This window comes from Mytilus californianus, unplaced genomic scaffold (genome assembly GCF_021869535.1).
Source record: "Mytilus californianus isolate M0D057914Y unplaced genomic scaffold, xbMytCali1.0.p SCAF_35, whole genome shotgun sequence".
Taxonomy (NCBI): Eukaryota; Metazoa; Mollusca; class Bivalvia; order Mytilida; family Mytilidae; genus Mytilus; species Mytilus californianus.
Genome location: NW_026262685.1, coordinates 2,102,218 through 2,112,224, shown reverse-complemented (window position 1 = coordinate 2,112,224; position 10,007 = coordinate 2,102,218). Strand labels below are relative to the sequence as shown.

General features: G+C 32.8%; 1 long non-coding RNA gene across 1 annotated transcript; it reads right to left on the bottom strand.

Moving 5' to 3' along the window:
• Positions 1 to 7,494, bottom strand: LOC127736714 (uncharacterized). The gene is made up of 3 exons (XR_007999142.1): positions 6,088 to 7,494; positions 4,770 to 4,963; positions 1 to 400 (listed from the first exon to the last, which is right to left on the bottom strand). It is a non-coding gene; the product is annotated as an uncharacterized LOC127736714 (long non-coding RNA).
• Positions 7,495 to 10,007: the final 2,513 nt, after the last annotated feature.

The window sequence follows — 10,007 nt, the reverse complement described above, 5'->3', positions numbered from 1 at the left end:
TTATGTAAGTATCAATATATGTTTATTTATGAATTCTAGAACACTTTTTTGAAACACAATTTTTTCCCATTTGAAATCAATGAAAACTCTATTAATAGGCTTAACATACTAGTAGCTTTTTACATAAATCTAATTTTTTTTCAGGATATCCCTCCAACCAAAAAAATAATAGTTTCTTATCATCCAGCATTGTGTGATCATAATGTATAGTCCACTTTTTTGCCATTCAGCACAGAGCATTGTCATTATTGTGGTTTTAATATCTTTAGATATTTAATAGAACTGCAATTCATTGGCTGAGTGATGAAAATAATAACTGATCTGACTTTTGTCTTTGAATTTATTTTGGTCTTGTTTCTGTGTTTTCTCCTTCTATTCTCAGTGATGAATTCCAATCCTTCTGAAAAAGAACCAATAAAATCCGAAGTTATGGATAATAAAAAATTGTATACATACATGTAGCAAGAACATATGATTTTCAATAAAAATAGCTATGCGGTAATGATTTTACTGATTGTTGAAGGTTGTCCAGTGTCATCAGTTGCTAACCTCCTACATCCTTTGGTCTATGATGGAGAGTTGTCAAATTAGCAATATACCACATCTTCCTATTCTAATATTTTATAACAATCAATTTATGTATTCTTCTTTATAACATTTGGGTATTTTCCCCAGTTATATATATATAGATCAATATTAAAACTTTAGGCAATTACAATAAAATTCCATTTTTCACAAGAATTTGCAATATATTATACAGAAAGCCAACAATAGAAACAGCACTTCTTCAAGCTTCTGAAGTTCTGAAAGAGTTCCACTTGTGTTTTATTTCAATTAGAAAATACATTGAACTCTTTGGACATGTTGGAAATTATAACATTGATACAAAAAATTATATTGGTTTTTTTTTTCTTATTTTTGTGTTGTTCGGTTGCTGTCTCATTTTTATATATGGTTATACATATATCCTAAATCTTCTTTTTTATATACTTAATCATTAATACACAATGTAGTAAAAATGGGATATTTTATATTTTGATAATCTCAAAACATTATTATTCTATCAAATAACTTATTTCCAAGTTCACAAAACACTAATGTGTCAGATATTAATTTTAAGACATGTATAAACATGATCAACAAGCAGTTGACAGGATGTCATGCAAAAATCTCACTAATATTAAACTTTCACAAAAACTCCATACTCAGCGAGTACTATAAAAGTTCTTAGTACAGGACAAATTCCTAGTACAGGACACAATGCCTGGCAAACACTAGCATGTGTCAATGTCTAGTCAATCATGTAATCAGGCTCAAAATCTTAGTTTGGCACTGAATTTAAAAGTTCACCACATAATGAACATGTGCATGAAATTCAACTTCATGATAAGCTATGTACCTTAACCTAAGAATGTACTATAATTTCACATTATGACATTTCTATGTTCAGTGATCCATAAAATCAGGGTAAAAACAGTAAATGTGGTGTTTAATGTATACACAAGAGTGCACACGCTGAAATGTTGCGCCTTCTTTACTAATCATTGATATCATGTTGATAGTCCTAAATACAAAGCTTTACTACAACTATCACATAAACTCAACATGATCCAAGAAAATGAATTCAAGGTCATATAAACCTGACAAGAAATATATGTACACCTTACAATCATTCAAATTACTAAATACAGTTGACCTACCGGTATTGCTTATAGTTTCTAAGAAGCAGACTTAACCAAGAAAACTAAAAATTGACCAATGAACCATGGAAATGAGGTTAAGATCAGATGAACCATGCCAGGCAGACATGTACAGCTTACAATCCTTCCATACAACACATATAGTTGACCTATTGCTTATAGATTAAGAAAAACAGACCAAAACACAAAAACTTAACACTGAGCAATGAACCATGAAAATAAGGTCAAGGTCAAATTAAACCTGCGGGACTGACATGTACATCATAAAATGTTTCCATTCACCAAATATAGTTGACCTATTGCATTTAGTGTTAGAAAAAAAGACCAAAACTCAAAAATTTAACTTTGACTACTGAACCATGAAAATGAGGTCATGGTCAGATGACACCTGCCAGCTAGACATGTACACCTTACAATCATTCCATACACCAAATATAGTAGACCTATTGCATACAGTATAAGAAAAACAGACCAAAACACAAAAACTTAACTATAACTACTGAACCATGAAATTGAGGTCAAGGTCAGATGACACCTGCCAGTTGGTCATGTACACCTTACAGTCCTTCCATACACCGAATATACTATACCTATTGCTTATAGTATCTGAGATATGGACTTGACCACCAAAACTTAACCTTAAATATAAAAAAGAAAATGTGGTATGATTGCCAATGAGACAACAACTCTACACAAGAGACCAAATGACACAGAAATTAACAACTACAGGTCACCGTACGGCCTTCAACAATGAGCAAAGCCCATACCGCACAGTCAGCTATAAAAGGCCCCGAAATGACAATGTAAAACAATTCAAACGAAAAACTAACGGCCTAATTTATGTACAAAAAATGAACGAAAAACAAATATGTAACACATAAACAAACGACAACCACTGAATTACAGGCTCCTGACTTGGGACAGGCACATACATACAGAATGTGGCGGGGTTAAACATGTTAGCGGGATCCAAACCCTCCCCCTAACCTGGGACAGTGGTGTAACAGTACAACATAAGAACGAACAATAATAAAATGTTCCGCTGGGGCGCAGCTTGATACGACCGCAGAGGTCAAACCCTGAACAGTTGGGGCAAGTATGGACACAACATTCAAGCTTGATACAGCTCTGAATTTGGATTGTGATTAAATATTTGACACAGCATAGGTTTCTGACACAGAATGAATGTGGTCTAAGAACTTAAAAAATTTTAATTTACCTATTCAAACCATATCATAATTATTTGCTTTTATATATAAATCAGAAATAACCAATTTAAAATGGAAAATTTTAAAGAAAAAAAAAGAAAAAAAAATCCCCCCCCCCCAAATTTTTTGAACCCCCTTATGATTCATCACCCCAAAACTCAATAACAGCCTTCCCTTTGTGGTATGGTACCTTGTAGTACAATTTCAGAGAGATTCAGACACTTGAACACAAGTTATTGTCTGGAAACTAGAAAAATGCTTGTTTTTTTGTCCCTTTTTGGCCCCAAATTCCTAAACGTTGAGGGCAATAGCCCCCAAACTCAAACCCAGCTTTCCCTTTGTGATATGGAACTTTGTAGTACAATTTCATAAAGATCCATACACTTACACACAAGTTATTGTCCTGAAACTAGAAAAATGCTTGTTTTTTGCCCCTTTTTGGCCCCTAATTCCTAAAATTTTGAGGCAATTACCCCCAAAATCAATCCCAGCCTTCCCTTAGTGGTATGGTACCTTGCAGTACAATTTCAGAGAGATTTATACACTTGAACACAAGTTATTGTCTGGAAACTAGAAAAATGCTTATTTTTGGCCCCTTTTTCTTAACGTTTTGGGCAATTACCCCCAAACTCAATTCCAGCTTTCTCTTTGTGATATGGAACCTTGTAGTACAAATTCAGAAAGATCCATACACTTACACACAAGTTATTGTCATGAAACTAGAAAAATGCTTGTTTTTTGCCCCTTTTTTTGCCCCTAATTCCTAATATTTTGAGGCAATTACCCCCCAAAATCAATCCCAGCATTCCCTTTGTGATATGGAACCTTGTGGTACAATGTCAGAGATCCATACACTAACACACAAGTTATGTCTGGAAGTTACAAAAATGCTTATTTTTGGCCCCTTTTTGGCCCCTAATTCCTTAACTGTTGGTACCATAACCCCCAAAATCAATCCCAACCTTTCTTTTGTGGTATTGAACCTTATGGTAAAATTTCATAGAGATCCATTCACTTAAACTAAAGTTAGAGTGCGAAAACCAATGTGTCTTCGGACGATGACGACACCGACGACGACGCCAACATCATACCAATATACGACCGCAAAAAAAATCAGTTGAAAGAGGCTTAACTCATCAGATGGATAAAAATACAAATACTACAAATACAAGTTGACGTGGCCGGGTACTTGTACATCCAAACAACAAAAAGACACTAAGTACAGATCTGAGAGTACTCGCAGTTACTGACATCTAGTACAAAGCCACTAACAACTAATAAAAAAAATCATGCATCTAAGACTAAGTTCTTGTTCACTGATCCATGAAATGAGGTCTAGGTCAAGTGAAAACTCTCTGACGAGCATGAGGACCTTGCAAGGTAAGCACATACCAAATATAGTTATCCTATTACTCATAATATGAGAGAAATTAACATTACAAAAAATCTGAACTTTTTTTTCAAGTAGTCACTGAACCATGAAAATGAGGTCAAGGACAATGGACATGTTTCAGACAGAATTTGTATCATGAGGCATCTATATACAAAGTATGAAGCATCCAGGTCTTACACCTTCTAAAATATAAAGCTTTTAGGAAGTTAGCTAACGCCCACTGCTAACGCCACCGCCGTAGCCGCCACCAGATCACTATCCCTATGTCGAGCTTTCTGCGACAAAAGTTGCAGGCTCGACAAAAATACATGAACATTTTAAAGTACTAAATTTTGAGTATATACATGTAAAACCGCAAGTTACTAACTGAAGTTCATGGTGAACTGTAACCAAAAACTTAAAATGAATACAATTTAGAGAAAGACAGATGGATGCACAAACACTATCATAACAGAGCATAAAACTTACCAAACAAGATGTTTTACATTTATCCTTCAGAAGCAGGAAAACTGAAGTGTTTCTTTTCTTTCTCTGCCCTCCATGATATAAACTTCAAATTCATTCATGCAAAATATGAAAATCTGCAAAAGTAGGACCTTGTACCGCAGCTTATCCACATTTTGACTTTTGAACTGCATTGTTCTTTTCATCTTGCTGGCAACCTAAACATAAAAAAAAATGATAAACACATAATTCTGGATTAACTTTCTGTATTTATTTTTGTTGGTACAAACAATTTTTTCCAACTTTAAAACTAAATCTGCCTCTGCTTTAAAAAACAACTGAAAACCATGTATTTATCTTAATTGAAAACAATTTCTTGAGTTTTTCTCATAAGTATCACCCTGTTATTATATATAAATTTTATTTTTGTCCCTTTTTAAAAATAGGAATGGTTCAAATTCCTCAATAATCATGATAATTCTAGTCAGTCAATTAATAATGTATGAATAAATTATTTAACCTGTATACTATTAATATCAATATATTTCATTTTTGATAAAAACTAGGCTCTGTGTTGAAGACCATACCTTGACCTATAATGGTTTACTTTTATAAATTGTGTGACTTGGATGGAGAGTTGTCTCATTGGCACTCATACCACATCTTCCTATATCTACAAACAGATTCTATGGGCGAGCAGACATTATACCCTGGAGGTGGTTTTAAAAAAAGGATACGACTTAGATGTACCATAAGCATGGAAAAACAATTCAGCAGTCAGTTTCACAAAAAAAATTACAAATAATATTGATAGTTATTAAGTCATGTACAATACAGTATACTTACGATAAATTGTAAGTTTTTTTTTTGTAAAACCGACTCAAGTATACTTATAATCAATCTTAGTCGTAAGTATTAAGTATTATTCATCTTTTGGATAATTTGTTGGTTAATTTTATGAATATACAGTGGCAGATCCAGAACTTTTCATAAGGGAGGGCCGGCTCCAGTCATGCTTCAGTGATCCCTATATAATCAACCAAATTTTTCCCAAGAAAGCCCCCCCCCCCCCCGGATCAGCCTATGATATATGTTTATATATCTCTCTGATGTGCCATTTCAAATCAAATGTGTATTAAATAAAACTTTACACTAGAAAAGTAATGGATAGTTACTCATTTGGGAAACTTACAAGTTCACAGCATGCCGGTGCCTGTGACTGTGTTCAAAGTGGTGGGTTTTCACCCTCGTTGTATTGCGGAGTAACGATTTAGGCAAATTGAGAAAAACATCATGTCTGTGGTTGATAATAGTGTGTGTGCATTAATTTAATTTTCTATACCTTCTTATTTAATATTTTTCCAATTTTGAGTACTGACGGCAAGTGTTGTAACCAATGTCTTGAGACCAATGTGCTATTTACAAGTGCGATCGAGAAATGCAGGGGAAAGAAACTTATCAATTATGTTTATTCTTAAGACAAAACTGAGCCGCCGTAAAAATGAACCGTGTCGAGGAGGTTACTGCCACGTAATAGGGCAGAGACATATTTACACATATGTGTATATATGTCTCTGTAATAGGGTCATCCCTCGAGAACATTAACTAGTACATTGATAGTTTACTATGCAGTCAGTATCCCGAAAAAAAACCGTATGGATGCAAAACGCTTAGTGGTTTCGGCTGACTACTAATACGTGCACTTTGTCTAAAAAATATCCCGGCAGCGTCAAAGTTGAAGTCAGGATCTTGGGGGGGGGGTCTTCTTTTTCTGTGTTTTTTATTTTTTTTTGCTATATTTCTTCAAACTTACACTTTTTGCTCATTACTCTCTTTCCTCATATTTTAGCATTTCATTATTCTTTAATCTTTATTGTTTGCCCGTTATTCTCTATTCTGTTAACCCCCATCCATACTTAAGCTTTCGGTAGTTTATTTTATCCTATTTCTGTCTAAATACATTATTTATCACAAAACAAAAACTTACTAAATATTTTTTTATGAAGTCCTCACCAGTTGCGGATCCAAAAAAATGTCATAAGGAGGCACTAACTGTCATGCATAAAGAGGGGGCCCGCTTCATTGATTCTCTAAATAATCAACCAATTTTTTTCCAAAAAAGGGGCGGCCCCCCATGCCCCCACCTTAATCCACCTCTAAACCCTTCCCACTTCGTATCCTTGAATTCAGATTCAAGATCTCTCTGACTAAAGTAAGTAAGTAAGTCACATTTGCTTATATCAGGTTTTTAAATTGAACTGGCGGATAGTTGTTTCATTACCAATCGTACCACATCTCCTTTTTTATATATATACGAAAGCTTTATTCATATTTTTTGGTGTATTGATGAATGTGTAAAGATGCAGCAATTGTAATACATTTTAAAATACAGCACAAGAGATGCAGATTATATAAAACCAATCTCACTATACAAATCCTTGATAAAACTTATAAGTCGAAGACATACTGACAAACGCCATGGCAAAAACTTAAAAACGACCAAATGACGTACAACAGTATATAAAACTTGACTATAGCATTTAAAACACATAAGAAGCACCCAGACAGTCAAACAGAAATTAAAAGAATAAATAATTTGTAAAGATTTTCAACCAGGCCTACAGCTATATTTTCTTATCGTGTAACAGTAGGCTAAACATAGGTTCTGGTATTATGTGATAAGTCATTTTTTCATGCAGACCCAGTTTTATTGATACCTTGAACTTAAAGTGGTTTTATGCATATCAGCCCAGATTATGTATGTAATTTTATTGAACAATTCAACAATACACGTTCTAAACAGGTTAAATTCAATTTAAAAATTTACAAATTCAGATCTACTGGCATTCAACACCCAATTACTTATTTGCTGTATATTGCTAACTTTGATTGTATATTGTCAATCCCTCCACATCGTGAATACGCCATGCGAGGTGTTGGATAAGTTTGATACAGGGTGGCGGCTTCGAAGCGTAGAAAAAAATCCAGGTAAATGAAAGTGTAAAATTGTGTTGTTGAAAATTTTAAGTACTAAATTCTTAAATTTGTACTTAACTCCGTTCTACGGGTAACATGGTTGTTTGATATGAAAATAGGATAAAAAGCATCCGGAAAAATTAATTATCACGTTATAAGTATTCGTAAATGGATATGAAAAAACCTAACAAGGAATAAGTATTGGTAAACGGACAGAAAGTCGCAGGACAAAGGTTTAGATTAATTATTTTACAATTGTTTAAATATATGAGAGAAAGTTCTTGACGAATTGACTTTATTTATAGATAAATGTATTTAGTTGAGGAAATGATTAATTCGCCTTCAAATAGTTTTTTTTTATCAATAACTTATAAAAAGGAGACATTTTTGACAGCATGACTTCAGTTAATTACAAAACCACTTTGGCAGATTGTTTTCTTAACAATCATTGTTCATATTAATATTCAAAAATAAATTTTGTTTACAAGTCCGTTTCCTTTTAAAAATGTTTCAGAAAAATACTGAAACGTTTTTAAAATTAAGTTTATTCAAAGAAAAAAATATCCCAAAACTGAATCGTGACTTTTTACTTGTTACTTTTTGTTGTACGTTCTAAGTGTCAATCCTAGCAAACAAAAATTTGGAAATAAAATCGATTACAATGTAATTTTATAGAAGGAAAAAGGGGGGTTAATGAACAAATTATTACTATACACTCACATACTTCTAAAAAGATTTGCATATGTAAGCTGTATATAGATAATGTTAAATTATTTCAGGAGTTTCAATTAATTTAGGAGAAAAAAAAGATTATAAACAGTTTAGTTTTCAACGCCTACTACTACAAAAAATAGTGATTCTTTTTGTAGATTTGGTACTTCAGTTTCGACTCAAAATTTCCTATTGTAATTGTTAGATGCCAAATATTTAGGAGAAGATTGTATTTGTACTTTATGTAATTGTGGTGATATTGGCGACGCGATTCATTATATTATAGCAAGGATTTGTAAAAATCCTTGATTATAGAATGTTCGGCAATAGACGAAAGTAGACAAACCCTATTTAAACGGGGTTTTGATCTCCAAGGACGCCACATTTTACATCGAATAAGATCTATATTTGTTAACGCTTTCAAATGAAATAACTTGAATTGAAAATTTCCTGACTATGTGGAGATTTCTTATATTTCTAAATGGCTTCAATTATTACATACAAAACGAAAAAAATATTTAACTTTTTTTGTAAAAACAATATTCATGTATTTTTATATTTTTTCCAAGGAAACGTTGTTTTTTTTGTTTGTTTGCAAAGTTTACTTGTATGTGTTTATAACCATCACCAATCAGTCCTAATTATTAAAGATCAAACGTTGTAATCAAAATGATGATTGGTATTGAATATGATCATCGGTCATGCATGACGTATCCCAAATAACTTCTTTAATGTTGGTTTGATTTTATCAAAACCAAAATTATAAGATCAAATATTAAATTATCTATCGAATGTATACCCTCAACGCTCACTAAAACATATATACATGTCCTGAGTGACTTTTTATGTCCTGTCTGCACTCAGGAGGTCCTGAGCGGTTTTTAGACGTACCGTTAATTTACAGGCATATATTTGAACCTGTTCTTAATTATGTACATTATCTATAGGTATACATGTATCAGACAAAAAGACTTTCCAATGAACTTAGTTCTAGTTATCTTAGTTCCTAGTCACAGGCACTTGTCTCAGAAAAAAAATGTCCTATATACTTTTAATGTTATATTAAGCAGGGACTTTCTATACCAAGTTAGTATAGAAAGTCCCTGTATTAAGGTATATAGGAAACAAAATTCTGAGACAAGTGCCTGTGGTCCTAGTGTGAAATAAATCCACTGGGAATTGGCCTTTTTAAACACATCTATATATACGTTTTCTCAAGGGTTTGTACATGTAAAGTGAAATTATGTTTACTCAATGCGTAGTTACATAAGTTTATTTGCTACTTTTTTCTTCTTTATTTTATATAAATGATTTTTTTTCTTTACATTTTAACATTTTTTTCTTCGAAAGAATTGTAGTGTTGCAATAGGGAATGGACACAGATACTTAACTACATTTAACGAAAAAAAATTTGTGTAATGTCATCAATCTGTATTACACATAGACAGGATGTTCTCTAGAAAACTATGATATTTCTAATACGTTATACACACCCCAGGGTACACGCACTGTCGTAATGGAAAATTACTGCATGCTTTAATTACCTGTAATCAGCCATGCAACAAATCAGTTGAC